A 15,774-nucleotide genomic window follows, 5' to 3' on the forward strand; every position below is an offset into this window, starting at 1 on the left:
TTTTAGTGAGAGAAAACTGGAAATCCCAGCTCCTCTCTGGCACACTACAAAACAGCTTTTATAACAAAATAATTACCTAATTAAAGTGCTAGCTTGAATTAGTTACCACAAGGCCAATTAAATCAAACTGCCAGCAGGGATATATTACACCAGATAAGAATTAGACATAGCAAATGAGGAAAAGAGCATGCTTACAGTTAAAATTAGGGAACAGACTTATTTATCCTTTTCTTTTCAAAAGTTACAGTATAATACCAAAGCAATATTGTTTTATTTAACCTATTACAGCTGCTGCCATATGCATCAGTCAATATGAATACTGAACAGGTGCCTGGAGCAAAAGGCAAGTAGCTTCTTTTGTTAATAATTGATCTAACATAGGACAGCTACATTGTTTTTTCCCCTCAAGATAGGTGCATCTACACATGCACTTTAATGTGCATTAAAATAGGCTAATGCATTTTTCTAGTACCTCACAATGGAGGTACTAAATTAAATGTGCATTACCTAAAACACATTAATGAATGTGTAGACATACCCCTAGTGAGGGGCAAAATTTAGCATCACTGAACAAGAGAGTAACAAATGTAATGTCAGGTTTAGACCAGGAAACACAGGAGGCAAAATCCAGGCTCCCTTGAACCTCCCACTTAGATCCAGCTGGCTGAAATATAAGGTGCCTGGCCCCAGAAGAATACTTAAAAGAAGCAGAGGGATGTGCCCAAGTTCTCTATAAAGTCAGGGGAAAGACCTGGGTGTCTCTAAAGGGTGAGGTCAAGAGTTGGATGCTAAGCAGGGAGCCACCAAGACGCAGCCAAGAGGAAACATTTAAGTCAAAGTGTGTCTGAACTCTGCCCCTTTCTAGAGCTGAGCCACCTGATTCCAAGCTATACAATGGATGATTTTGTCCGCACAGGACCCAGAGCACTGACTCTCCTGAAGGCAAGTACCCAAGAGGCCAGGTTCCCAGGACTGGCTATACATTTTACATTAGCCAATCAGTGGATAAAAAGCATAAATAGGCTCAAGAGCAAGGACTGTAAACCAGGACTCTTCATCTAGATGAGGGATGCCCTGGGATGAGGAATGCCCTGTTCAGGGATTGCCCTGAACATTAGGCTGCACATTCAGGTGCCGTTTCCTTCTCTTGCTGGCCCTGTGACTCTTGTATTCCTGGCTGTGCCCCAACTTTCTCACAAAGAGAAGAGGGAATACACTCCCCTTCAGATTGATAGGGTAGCCTCCTGAGAGATGTGGGTTTCAATCCCTTCAGAGTGAGGAGGGCCATAAGCCACCTTTCCCCACTTCCTGAATGAGTGCTCTAACCACTATGTGTCATGTCAAAGGTGGCCAGTAGCATCATGTTTTTAATGCAAACATGCATGGCTGCTGTGTTTCATTCTGAAGGCAGTTCTACTGCTGGTGTGCTTTGGACAACAAATACCCAGTCAGACCCCTCTGGGGACCTAGGTGATGTTTAGATGCTGCCCTGCCTCGTATCTGGATTCTGACCATTTTGGCAGCTCTAGGCATTGAGCTTGCTCAGACCAGGGCATTTCCTAGCATGTACAGATACCAGCTATAGATGTCAGCTGAATTTAGGCACATAAGCAGTTTTATGGCTACTACAGCCAAGTTATCCTGAATCTTTTTGTGATTCAGGCACTAAATTTCCATCTTAGCCCCATTTAGGTGCCTAGTTTACCAGTCTAGATCTGGACCAACATACCTAAAGGAACCTGGCATCCAATGGATATTTTGAATTAAGTGCTCTTTTGGATAAATGGCAAAATAGTCTACTTGCCTACTGGCAAGTACCCTGTACCCACCTCAGAAATATACCAGAAAAGTATGAAGAACATGCTGCCCCCAGAGCTCTAGCTTCATTCAAACCTACAGTTCTGTGAACCATCCCAATCTTCACAGAGAAAGCAATGCTAGAAGGAGCCTACACAAACTCCCAACCACAAACAAGACAACCCAGAACTTTTTTCTGCCATCACTTCTTTGCCTAATCCAGGGATCACTTGCATTTCCAGAAGGTAGGAACAAGCCAGCTGACCCCTCAGCCCAGACACTTGCAGTGTCATTCTCTTGTTTGTTCATTACCCATTAGAGATAACAGTCTTTCATTGCATCCAAATTCAAAACTTGACTTCATTTTAACCAGGATCCCCAAAATAGGTACACTCAGCCCTTGCCCATCAGTTACCACAAGTTGGCAACAGAGGGTCTCTGCTTAGCTGGGGTTCTCAGACAGCTGCAGGTACCAGGAAAGGGATCCTTGCACTCATGAACTTATGCCACCGGGTGTACACGTAACAAGACTGCCTAGGCCTGGCTGATGCAGATTTGTGCCCACTACAGTCAGTGGCCCACTGGCTAGTACACTCCTCTGGGCTGTAGGCAAGTCAGGCTCAAAGTCCCAACTGCAATGAGCACTTGATTGTTTAAAGAACAGATTCAAAAGCAAAACTGAGAGTGATCTGTTCCCATGTACACCATAGCCTGTTAGCTGGGGACACACCTGCTGGTGGGTATTTGTATTCAAGTCCCTGCTTCATTTCAGAGGTCTGGGTGTGTGAAAACAAGACTCCCACTCCCCAGTGCTGATGGGCCATTAGTTATCATGGGGCACATTTACATAAGATACTATGTATAGTATCTTATGTATAGTATCTTATTTACTATAGTAAATCTATAGTACTATAGATAGCAATGAGCTACAGCAACATAGCATCAGTGGGCATGAACCGTGATGCCAACACTACTGTGCAGTAGGGTTGGAAACGACCTGTGCACCGCCAGGACTGTGCAATACTGGCAGTTACTGTGCAGTCAGGTGCTCATGTAGCTGTATCATGGGGGAGTTTTCTCCTCTCACAAGTCTTTCATGAAAAAACAGGCCCAGCCTAGGCACTCCGCTCCTGAGCTCACAGGTGATAATCCCAGAGACCGACATCTCCATTCTCCCTGGAGTTAGACACTTTACTACCTTGAGGAGCAGGGTTTGGGCTTCCACAGTCACTGACTAACAGTGAGGCACCTAGGAAATAGGGCCTATGATGCTTAAAGAGCTCTATGGATCTATCCCCTCATCTTCCATCCTCTGAATTTCTTTTATTAAATATTGTAAGACTTCGTTGCTAATCAGATGTAATGTACCCTCCCAACTGTGCTAACACAACTCTCTAAGCCCAAGAGTAGTCATAGGTGTTCAGATCAAATGAAAGCACGCTAAACCAACCAAAAACTGATTATAGTTCATCTACTTTTGGTTTTGAGTGTAGCAGTACATCTTCAAGTTTCCTGGCTGGGCGGGTGTAAAGGCAATTTATTGCCAATGTTATCACAAGAAATACACCCACACTGCTCTGGCAGGGAGGGTATACTTTTATTCTTTCTTGTTGATTTTTCCCAACCTAAAAATAAGTCATTTCTAGCAGAAAGCATATGGCTGTTTGTAGTATATGGAGAAACAGATCTGAAAGAATAAGGTAAACTTTTTCAGATTTGTTTTAACTTAGAAAGCATTTTGCACCGCTATATTTTCAACTGCATTTTTTGGTTCTGAAAGATGTATTAATCAACTATTTTGAATGCTAGTTTTATCACTGAAACAGTGAGGTGACAAAGGAATGAATAATGGAAGCTCTGAATTTAAATCAAAATTTGATCTTCCATTAAATTCTCATAGTATGTGTATTGTAGAGATTAATTATCTGTTTTCTACCTGCCCCCACCCCTGGGAAGGTTTGCTACATAAACTTGGCTTCGAGATACGTATTTTCATGAAATTCACAAAGCCTCAAACCTAAATGGATCAAATGACAGGCTTCATTCTGGTCTCCATTTCTCTTGTGTAAATCAGTAGCAATTTTCCTGATACTGGCTATGCTGCAAAGGCATTAATCTGGTGCAACTCAAGTGTATTAATTTTACATCTTAATTGTCCTATGGCCCTTTCAGGCAAACTGACCTTCCTATCCATGGCACTGATGTTCATATTCCACGTCTAGCTCTTTCCAGTATACCTCAGTTTCACTAGACCATGTGTAACATCTATCCAGAAAGTAACTTGTTGAAGGCAACATTGTGCTGGGTTAGACCCCCTCACCCTTGGTTACAATGTTTTTAATTTCCTGTGGCCAGGAATAATGTGGGAAGGTCCTGTGGGCAACACTTCCCAACTTGTGGTTTTTAACCAACAGCTAAAAAGGCAACATTCAAACCTGAATGTGACCCCTTTTTCCAAAAGAGAAACAGCCTCAGAGGTGCATTTCCTCCCAGACATCCCCATTGTTCTGGGCACAAATTAATTTGGGGCACTCCACAGCATGGCAAAGCACGCGTCTCCTCTGCTGGCTGGCATATTGGAGGCTCCATCTGCCCTTCTACCCACCTCCTGCTTCTTTGCATTCCCTGCTCCAGAGGGCACCTCTTTTCCTAGTCTCCCCTTTATCTGAGCGCACAAGGAAAGGAACCTCAATTTCTCCTACTCCTCTATGTGGTCTCTAAAGACTGAGTAAATCTGGCCCCAAAAAGCCAAGTACATTTTACTGGAGAGATCAAACAAATTGCCAGAGTGGGCAAAACATTAGTGTCAGAATCACCTCCATTGATTGTCTTTGTTCCCCTTGCCATAGCTGGTGATGCACTAAGCACAGCAGGAGGCAGCCATCCCATTCCTCTCTCAAATATTTGTAATGGGGCGGGGAAGAGAAATCTGTTCTACCTTTCTTTGCCAAACACATGGCAAAGAAAAAAGCCTTTCAGGACTCTTCGTTCTACATGGAATTTCAAAACTAACTAACTCTCAGCAAATCTATACCTGGGGCACACAATGTTTTACTTTATTAAAGCAGCAGGATCAAGGGGAAAAAAAGCTTGAAGCAAGAAAAGGGAGATTGCAAATGTTTTTAGAGTGAGGAGGAGGAGAAAAGAATGAGGACATCAAAGGTGGGGAAATAAATCACAAAACATATTCCCCATCCCTCCCCCTCCATTTCTCCCCTGCCTCCAAATTTACTATAGATGAAGACAAGTTCAGGACATGGGATTTTTCCACACTGGGGGAACAGCGTCCTGTAATTCACAAGTGGTAGTGGTAGGAAGAAAAAAGAGCTGTTGATGTTTAAACTTGTGCTGGGCAGGTACAGGTTTCCAAGTTCTGCATTCTCAGAGCCAAGCAAAAGTGGCCACCCGCCATGGTTGCCTGCCCAAGGGCACAATCCTGCGAAGTGTTCAGTGCCAACAGCTCTAACGACTTCCCCAGGAGAGGTCAGCATACAGGATTGGGCATGTCAAGCACTCATTCATTCCAGGAACTTCACAAAGTTGTACTCAGGATCCAAAGCTGAACCTGGGGTCCTACATCCCCAAAGAATATGCAAGTCCTGTTCCAAACTTTGGAGTGGGCCCTGTTTCTTGTAACAGGCCAAGCCAAGTCCCAGCAACATGGAATACTGTAGGGACCTGGATTCCAGGTTGGTGGCTCAAACCTACCACCACCTCACCTGCTTCTGCTTGGAGTTTCACCAGGCTAGCATGGATGGAGCCAAGCCAGACTTAACAGTGATTTGGAAGCCATGTCCATGCTGATTTTTATGGGTAGTCTCCACCATCTGCATTGCTCTCTTCAGCTCCACCTGTGGGAGCTCTAATGGAGAGTAGATTCAGGCGGCTTCAAGGATCTTAAATGGGTACACCACATGGATCTGCTCTGAACAGGAGTAGACAACACAATGGTTAAAATGCTGGTAGGAGCTTGGAGCACTGCTATCACTGCTATATTGCTGGAGCTGAGCCCAAGGTGGCAATAATAAGGAACGGTGGGGGAAAGTGTCAACAAGGTGAAGAGAAGGTTGAGGGCTTCTGCTGTCCTAGCTGCCAAAAGGCCATGCATGAGCCCACTGTCACCTCCAGATTTTGTAGAAATAATATCCTGCTGGCCTATAAATGTGCAATTAAATCTATGCAGCAGAGCTGGGACTGGGCATACAAACAGCACTGACCAGTTAATCCAGGTTAATCCAACATTGCCCGAGTAAACATCTGCTTCCTTGTTCACAATGGATGCTTTGTAGGGCCCCAGCAATGCAAACTAGTTGAAACAGTCTTCTCTACTGGGCCAAGCCAAGGTTAAAGCTGCTCTCCAGCTCCACAGTGTGCTGGAAGATTTGAATCTTTGCTGTGAACCAAAGTGTAGTTCATATGCAAAACAGATATGGCCCAACCCCTGTCTAAAACACCATGTCTGAACCATCTTAAAGAATACCATTTAGTAACCTGGGCCCCTATCTTGCTAATGGCAAAGATGCATGAATACTATCCTTGGCTGGGGTGGACCTACAACTAAAGCTAAACATATGCCTCAAACAGTTTCAGGATCTGGCTTAAGCAAGCAGTGGTTGCATATATCTGCTATCAGGGCACAAATATACCTCATGCCCCGGTAATCCTCCATGTTTCAGCTAAGATGCAAAGAGCAGCTAACAGGGCTGACCCAGCAGAATGCCCATTTCTCTATGCTTGCTTATGTGTGAGCTTTTCTCCCAGAAGCCCCCTGCTGAGAGGGGTAGCACTGAGTATAAAGGCTGGAAACTTCTGGACAGAGCTAGTTCCAAGAACAAGAGTAGTACAAACTGCTCACTGGTAGCAGGCAGGGAAAGGCCAGCATTGACTAGCTTTCACAAATGCTGTCACCTTCATTCAAGCCCTAGCTAAAACTTTAAATGAATTATTATACACATTAAATTGTCATTTCATCATGCCCAAGCACCATCGTAAAAGCAAATGAAGCACATCAAACAGCACAGAAATGAAAAATACTAGGCTAGTTCCATTATAAGCACCAGCTCAGTGCTTTTACCACCATGCCTCCCAAAAAGGAATAGGACTGTTGTCATCCTGCTTAGCAAATGGTTTATGGCTTCTGCACCTCAGCATACACCCTTTGCTGCACGGAGACAGCGCTCAGTCGTGACATGGTAATGGTCCTGTTGCCCCTTCAGCTCATGGGGAAGGGTCAGTCCTTGGATCCATGTTGGCTTAGGAGAGTGTCAGCCATAATGATGACTAGCACCATTTTCTCCATTATAGTAATGGCCAGTGGGTAAATTTGCTGCTCTCTCTTCCACTTTAAAAGGGAATTACCAGTACTATGTACACACCATTTCCATCCCCATTCAAAGGCTGGGTGAGATTTGGCAGGTGGCTGCCCTAGGAGCAGATTTCAGATGATGGCCTTTCTGCCTGTGGTGCATCCCAGTTGATGCACCACAGGCTATTTTACCCTTTTCATTAATTTTGCTAAGTAATCCACAATGTGGTAGTTAATCTTTTCTAGTCAAAACAAGTATGGAGAGTAAGAAAGGCAGTTCCCACTGTGAGTGCAGGCATTTCTGCTCCTATTGCATCCATGTGGCACTTTCAGCTAATGGAAATGGCTCTGATACCACGTTAACAAAAACAAAAGCACACATTTGCAGTGCCCTTCTCTCTAGCCAGCCCACCACAGACATTCTGGCAGATTTGGTGCTCCTGCCCACTTGGATGAGGGAGGGGTCAGGTACCAGGTATCACAGGACAGTGTACCAACTATAAGTGTGCTCGGCCTCAATCCCACAGTTTAATGTTTTCTCATATAGAATCATCCTGCATCCACACAGATTTTTCTTAAGACTGCTCTTAAGACCACAGATTTATGCTAGGCTGTACCTGCCCCTAGGGCCTGGACTGCTTCAGGAGTGAACAGAGAAGAGGATCTGGCCCCAATAGGCCTAGCTGGATAGAAAGCCAGCTCCCCTTTCCCTGATGTTCTCCTGCCAGCTCTCCTCCCACCAGAGGCCGGAAGAGGTACTTGGGAAGAGGCTATGTAGGGGCTGTAGGCAGATGGTATTTGAGGGCCCAAAGGGGCATGGTGACTACAAGCGTGGTCTGTAGGCAGGAAGTTGCCTGTGGCAGGGTACTGTGGGTGCCTGCCACTTTAAGGGCTCAGCCAAGCAGCCAGCAGGTGCTTGATTGCAGCAGCCATTTTAGATCTCTGGCCATCCATATAAATAGAGCAGTTTGCTGCTGGCAGGGCAGGCAGTAACATTGCCTGGCTGCAAGCAACAAGCTGGAGGTAAGGACAGGAGCTGTAAGGGATGGTTTGGAGGCTCCTGGTCCTGACCTAAAACTGCACCCTGCCCGGAGTGGGTGGCCTGGTGGGGCTCTCAGTGGCATGGGAGCCTCCAGGAAATACCAGGCCAGTTACCACCCCAGTGAAAGGCGGGTTGGGGTGCCTTAACCCCAGCTCCCACAACTGGGTGGGTTACACCTAGTAGGGCCAGAAGGCGGACCCAGGAGAGAGAGTGGAGCTAGAGGCTTGGAGGCCTGATGTAAAGTACCCTCAACTGGTCAATGCTGGGGCCAGGACCAGAATGGTCAAAAGGGCCAGGGGCCCACAATGAGGTACACCCAGAGCTGAAGGCCTGGGGTTTCTGACTGGCCTTGGAGGTGAGTCCAGGGCCTGTATAGCCAAAGGCCCTAGGGGGACCATGCCCAAGAGGGGAAATGGTGCAGGGAGCTAGGCAGCCCCGAATGAAGGTGGAGTAGACTGCCTGAGTGGAAGGATCCAGTTGGGGTCTGGATGGGAGGATTCTGGGGCCCAGAGTGGAGCTGGTGAAATTAACAATTCTGGATGCCATCTGCAAGGCTTGGGCTGTGGTGAAGGGGAGGAACGGAGACGCAGACAGCACACCTGGCATTGGGGCAGGAAAATGGGCAGCCTCCTGCCTAATTAACAACTTGATTAGATATCATCAAGGCATGGCAGGCGAGAAGATGGATGGTTGGCCCAGAACAAGTGGGCGGGGCATTGGTAGATCGGTCCTGAGAAGGCCCCTTGTTACACCGCCACAACCCAAAGGGAAGGAGATACCCCAACGTGAGACTGATAGAGTAATGCTAAAGGGGCCATAAAAGCTCCTTTTTGCTATAGGCTTATTCTGTTACACTCCCATCAACTCTCTCCTACTGGGGACTACTGTAGTTTCACCTTGGTTGATCAAGATACTGGCGTGGATCCACATGCTGGCATGATGCACAGGTGAATTCCTCCCTTCACCATGCAAGGCTAGGAGTTTGGGAGCAACCAGCCAAAATGGGAGCCAACCTCCATCCCCTCCAACTCTCACCCAATCCCTCATCCCCACATACTCCTGTCATGTGCTGGCCCCATTCCTTCCCCCACAAGGAACCACTAGCAGGTTCTTTAACGGCAGCAAAGGGGAAAGCCAGCACCTACCCATAGCCAGCAGGATGAGATTCAATACTAGCACTGCCCTTCAGTAGTAAAGAGAGAACTTGGGTATCCACTTGTAAATGTCAAGGAAATACTTGTATCCAACTCCCTTGGACTCTTTTGAAAGCCCCTATATCCTTCCTGGAGACAAAATATCATCATCCCCAGTGTAACAACATGACAAGGCTTCTCATTTGAAAGCAAGTGGTTGTGACCAGGAGGAGACACCACCACAGTTCTGAGCTGACCTTTCTATATATGTGGAGGCTGCTCATTCCACATATGCAGACTAACCAATTGGGGAATCCCTAAGATAGGCTTAAATTCACCTCCCTTGAACAAGCCAGACCTTGGGCCTGAAACCCCGCAGCCAAAGGTGCCTTGGTGAGCAAGCAAGCAGCAGGTCCTAAGGCAGTCTCCACTCCCACACATCCCACAAGACTATCAGAGAATCCCCTAGCCTGTAACAGCTCAGTAGCGAGAAGCCATCTGAACAGGTACGTTGTTCACCCTGGGCACTTGTACACATGACAGGCATTTAGCCCCCTAAGTTGAAATGGTACATTTTTAATTGTAATGATTAAAAACCCACCATTTCAATTTAGGGGCTTCCATCACTTACAGCAAGGGGTTCAATCCTCCCGTGCCCTCCCCCGCCCCCTGCTGCAAAGCCTGCCTACCTCTCCCACAGCCAGGGGTAAGCTGCCAGTGGTGGGCCAAAAAGCCCCTGAGCTGTAGGGAGCCCTGGTTCTTCCTTCCATGGTGGCAGTGCCCCCCAGGGCTGCCTGAGCAGGCTGGTAGTGGGCCAGATGCTGCCTCACCTCAGAGGCAGCACCTGGCCAGATCCAACTCTTCCCTGCACCCACCAGGGATCAGCGCCTCTTGCACTGTCCCCGCCACCTTCCCAGTTCCCACTACCACCCAGGAACAGGCTGGCTTGTCCCTGGGGCAGTGCAGGGAAGCAGCAGGAGGGCGGCTGGGTGTGCTGTGGGCCAGAGAAGGCAGCAGGGATAGTTCAGAGCACTCTGGAAGTCTGCCCAGGCTCGGGGAAGCTCAGGCTCATTGGGCTTCCAGAGCACCAAGCACCATCCCCACCACCTTCTCCAGCTGCCAACACACCTAGCCACCTTACTGCCATTTCCCCACGCTCACCCAAGAGCAAGCCAGCCCATTCCTGGGCAGTCCCAAATGGCTGGGACAGTGCACACAGTGCTGGAAGCCCCAGTGAGCTCGGGGAACAGTTGGATCCAGCAGGTGCTGCCTCTGAGCTGGGGCAGCCCCCAGCAGACTAGCTGCCCACCTGGGTGGTCCCAGGGGATGCCACCATGATGGAGGGAAGACCTAGAGCCCTCTGCAGTTCAGGGGCCACTTGGCCCACCGGCAGTGCACCCCCCAGCTGCAGGAGATGCGGACAGTCTCCGGGGGAGAAAAAAAAAACCTGTCAGATTAAAAGCTGCAACGTTACAGCTAGCTACATTGCATACTCCTCATTTAGTTTAGTTTGCAGCATAAACTCATTTTAATTGCATGAAAAAACCCCATGCATATAAAGTGTGACACAATTAAAACTGCAAAAACAAGCAATTTTCATCATGTGTACATGCGTCCCTCAATTTCCCCATTTAGAAGGGAGAAAGGGTCAGCCTAGAAAATAAATGGGCTTTGCAGCCCCAAGATCATGATCCCAAAATGCCAACACTCCTGGGAGTCAGTGCTGGGTAGCACACCTGTTTTGCAACAGGTTGTAAATCCTCACAACAGAGGAAGGACTGGAGCCCATAAAAACAGCCACACTTTCTATGACTAGACTTCTTCCTATCTGATGTGTCAGGAACTGACACACATCTGAGGCCATTGCTTTATGGAGCAGCTAGTGACTTTCAAAATCAAAATTTGGGGTGTTCAATTTGTGGCATTAAATGGGCCAGATTCTCACAGTGAGCAGGTGCTCAGCATGGTCTGATAAATTAGGTCTCTTAAATGATCCTGAATAGTTTAAAGAGAAATTTCAAATGCCTCATGGGCCACAGATCTTCTGAACGTCTATTAATCAATGACTTCCCAGTTGTTGCAGAGGCAGGGCATGAGCCCTGGTCTCATCAACCCTGCAATGCATGCCTGGTGTTTCTGGTTTTGTGCCTTGCAAGCTTTAAGTGAAAACCTGGAGTAGCAATTCAGAGAACAACTCAGGTAGATGACTGCTGGACAGTGCAGGGGACTGAATTCGATGATCTGGAAGAAGCCTCCTGAGCCAAAATCCCTATAACTTATCAACTCAAAAACTGAGATGCCCAGCTGCTGTTGAGAATCAGGGTGAAGTGTCTCTATCTTGTGTGCTTGATCTCTGCCTGCAGCAACTGAACAGTGAATATGCTACTGGCACTGACTGCCATGCTTCCATAAGAGGGTTTTCAGGCAATCATCTTCTGTTTGCCATGCCAATATATTAATCTTGATTTTGCCTTACTGGCACTGACAAACAAAAGCATCACAAAATTTTAAGTTAAAATTTCTCTGGATTCAAACAATGACCCCATAAAGCTTGTGTTTTGCTGAAGAGCAAGAAAAGTAATAAGAAAAAAAAGCAACAGCAGAGGCTTTACAGGATATGAACGGTCCTTGGACCGATACTCTTTAATGTCTTCATCAGCGACTTGGACGAGGGAGTGAAATGTACTCTGTCCAAGTTTGCAGATGACACAAAGCTATGGGGAGAAGTGGACACACCGGAGGGCAGGGAACAGCTGCAAGCAGATCTGGACAGGTTGGACAAGTGGGCAGAAAACAACAGAATGCAGTTCAACAAGGAGAAATGCAAAGTGCTGCACCTAGGGAGGAAAAATGTCCAGCACACCTACAGCCTAGGGAATGACCTGCTGGGTGGCATGGAAGTGGAAAGGGATCTTGGAGTCCTAGTGGACTCCAAGATGAACATGAGCCGGCTATGTGACGAAGCCATCAGAAAAGTCAATGGTACTTTATGACGAATAGGTCCAAGGAGGTGATACTTCCCCTCTATCGGGCGCTGGTCAGACCGCAGTTGGAGTACTGCGTGCAATTCTGGGCACTGCAATTCAAGAGGGATGCGGATAACCTGGAGAGGGTCCAGAGAAGGGCCACTCGTATGGTTAAGGGCCTGCAGACCAAGCCCTATGACAAGAGACTAGAGAAACTGGACCTTTTCAGCCTCCGCAAGAGAAGGTTGAGAGGCGACCTTGTGGCTGCCTATAAGTTCATCACGGGGGCACAGAAGGGAATTGGTGAGGTTTTATTCACCAAGGCGCCCCCGGGGGTTACAAGAAATAATGGCCACAAGCTAGCAGAGAGCAGATTTAGACTGGACATTAGGAAGAACTTGTTCACAGTTAGAGTGGCCAAGGTCTGGAACGGGCTCCCAAGGCAGGTGGTGCTCTCCCCTACCCTGGGGGTCTTCAAGAGGAGGTTAGATATGCATCTAGCTGGGGTCATCTAGACCCAGCCCTCTTTCCTGCCTATGCAGGGGGTCGGACTCGATGATCTATTGAGGTCCCTTCCGGCCCTAACATCTATGAACAAGGGTTTCATGGGAATACAGTGTCCAACTTTCCAAAGGCTCAGCCCTAAGCAGCTGGCCTTGAGAACACTAGAGAATCCTTACCCCAGTGAGGTCAACAGGAACTACTGTATGTTTTGAAACTGTCCCATAACAATTCACCCAGTAGTTTGCTAGCTTGTAAGACCAAGAAAGACCCCTATGACCACTTCCTCTGGTTCCTGCCCATGAGAGATCATGAGATAGCAAGCCTGTTAGCTCCCGTTACATCAAACCACCCACAAAATCTGAAAGAAACAGATGGGAAGGCTGGCTAGAGGGCGCAGCACCAGCCTGCAGAGGCTGGTGAAATAAATTATTTAGACAGAATGAAACAAAGGAACAAATTAAACACTGCAAATTACTCACAGACTAAAAAGGATTGATTATTCATCTGTAATTAAAATATACGGCTGGAATAGTAACTGCTTGCAGAGTAATCAGAGCACTCTATGACTATAAAAATTTAATTCAGTTTGTGCAGCCAATTAAAGAAAAACAGCCAAATAATCAACCAAGGCTGCTGACTTGTAATATGAGGTCATAGGGCAGCAATTAACAAGCTCCCTGAAATTGCACTGATGACTCAGTAAAAATTAGACAGGTACCGACTACATTATCAATGCTGCCCATGATAGCAACACCACCATTCAATCAAGCCTGAGACCAAGCAAGTTGCATAGAAAGGGGCTTCCTCACAGAAAATGAAGTCTCACAGCTAGTTTCCAATGGCTCAAGAACTTGCTCAACTACATGTTCACCAGAGAACTTGTAAACCTCATGGTTCTGTCACTAGCACGTTGTCTGGAAGCCAGCAGAGACATTGGCCCAGATCCTCAAAGATATTTATGCACCAAAACCCCAGGGAAGTTTGGTGTCCAAGTGTCTGAGCCCTCATGGCTCAGACTGTGCATGGACTGCTGTGCACTGAAACCCAAGATGAGGGCTGGAAGCTCAGCAGTAAGCAAAGTGCTGTTTTGTACAAGATGTTTGGAAGGCATAAATACACAAAGCCCCTTTACCATCAGCAAAGCTCTACCACTTTACACCAGCAGCAGGACTGGCCTGAAGGGTGCAATGCAGACATAAGATGAGTGGAACCTGAGAACACTAATACTGTAGGAAGTTTCTATACATGGGATAGATTTTTAGATCAATAAATCTGGACCCCAGTTATGTGATTCTTGCTCCCTTTGGGAAGCATGCAGGTAATCCCCTTGATAACACCAAGGTTTATTGTGAAATAGAAGTAACTTACCAGAAGGAAGATTGATGCCATATTGCGTACAGGTAGGTCACAATGAGATTGTACCCATCACCAACACCTGCCTTAAGAGACAAGGAAAGGGAATGAAAACTCCTTGGAAAGGGGAACCAGCAAGGAAGAGTCAAAGGACATTTTCTGGGGAATAGATGGAATAGTGCACAACTCAAAGCTGCTGCACAATTCAAAAGTCCACAACTGCCTGCCCACCCAGACACCTAGCACACTCATCTACTACACCTTGATTTTCTTCTTTAAAATGGGCCTTCATTTCAGTCGGAGCATAATCTTCTGGATGCCTCTCCTCTGTCACATCATAAAACCCTTGGCCCTCACTAACTCCTGCCTTCTCACACCCTCCAAACAGATCAAAAGGCACACTTATCAGAACTGGGGAAATGTCATACCCATAGGAGTTCAACTAGCTAGCTTACCCAAAAAGATCCAAAAGGCTCGCTCTAATGGCTCACCTTAAAGGAATTAAAGAGGCTCACCCCCCACAAAGGAAAATTACCTACCAAACAAGAAAAGTCAGCCACAAAATTAACTTATCCCCAATTAGTAGCAAAACCCCTTGAAGAGTCCATTCTCTCCTGCAAAGTTTCTTAACTGCAGGCTCTCCATCCAGACACTGCATGTTGCTCAGCTCAGGCTACCATTATCAGGTTGCCTCCAAACTCAGTCTTTACTGAGTTTCTTCTAGCCCTGGTCTTTCCACAGGCCTCTTCTATCACTGTTAGGCTTTCCCAAGATCCAGCCCTTACCCAGGCCCACTCACCATCACAGCATTGCCTCAGCTCCATCCAACCACATCCCCCCTCCCTCCCACTGCCAGGAGCTTTCTGCCTCATGCTATGTGTTTATATAGCTAAGTAGGGGCAGGACTTCCAGTCTGGGTACACTGTCTTAAAGGCCTAGACCCTGTTTCCATCCTCTCTTCCTAATGCAACCAGGGACCTCAAAATACATAAGAAGTTCTCAGCACAGAAAGGAGCAGATCATTTGCAAGACTCTTGAACCCTGCCACTTGACTGCCATAAGTGTGTGGCCAAGCAATGCCTGTAGCATGGATTGGCCACGAGGGGGGAGTACACTCTCCTCGGCCAGAGGCTGGGGGAATGGGAGGGATATTTGCTTTTGAGTTTGGGGGCATGTTGGTTTTGTTGTACCTTCTTATTTTAATATTTTACTCTGCTTCTTTTGTGGGAAGGTTGGCATAGAAATCTCATAAACAAATAAATCAGCACCTCTGGCCCAACAGTCCCAGCTATTCCCTCTAACATGCCATTTTTTTATTCTCCTGCTGAGATCCTGACCTCCTGAAGGACTGCAGGAGGAACACCACAGTTGTGGACTCCCATCTAAAAGCCACTCCGTGCTTTGCAGAATGCACAGTTGCACACATAGGGCTTCCTTGGGAGACAAAGTAATATTGAAAGGCCAGGACTATACCACACAGACAGGGAGCAAACTCCCATGGTACAACTCAAACCCAAATAAATCTGCAGTCAGAAAAGGAAAACAGAGCATGGATTAGGAAGGGAAAATAAAAAGAGGAAATAGTAACACAGCCACCACAGCAAAAGTACTCTACAAGCACAAGAGGATGAAGCATATGCACACATACACACATGCATGCATGCACACATGCAG

General features: G+C 46.9%; 1 long non-coding RNA gene across 1 annotated transcript in view; it reads right to left on the reverse strand.

Annotated features, from left to right (window-relative positions):
• Positions 1 to 4,714: 4,714 nt before the first annotated feature.
• LOC106722406 overlaps positions 4,715 to 15,774 on the reverse strand; it is a 32,046-nt gene continuing 20,986 nt past the window's right edge. The window contains exons 2-3 of the long non-coding RNA XR_001358357.2: positions 14,116 to 14,186; positions 4,715 to 5,722 (exon numbers count right to left, since the gene is read on the reverse strand). This is a non-coding gene — a long non-coding RNA (uncharacterized LOC106722406). The remainder of the gene's footprint in view (positions 5,723 to 14,115; positions 14,187 to 15,774) is intronic.

This window comes from Alligator sinensis, unplaced genomic scaffold (assembly GCF_000455745.1).
Source record: "Alligator sinensis unplaced genomic scaffold, ASM45574v1 scaffold989_1, whole genome shotgun sequence".
NCBI classification, from domain to species: Eukaryota; Metazoa; Chordata; order Crocodylia; family Alligatoridae; genus Alligator; species Alligator sinensis.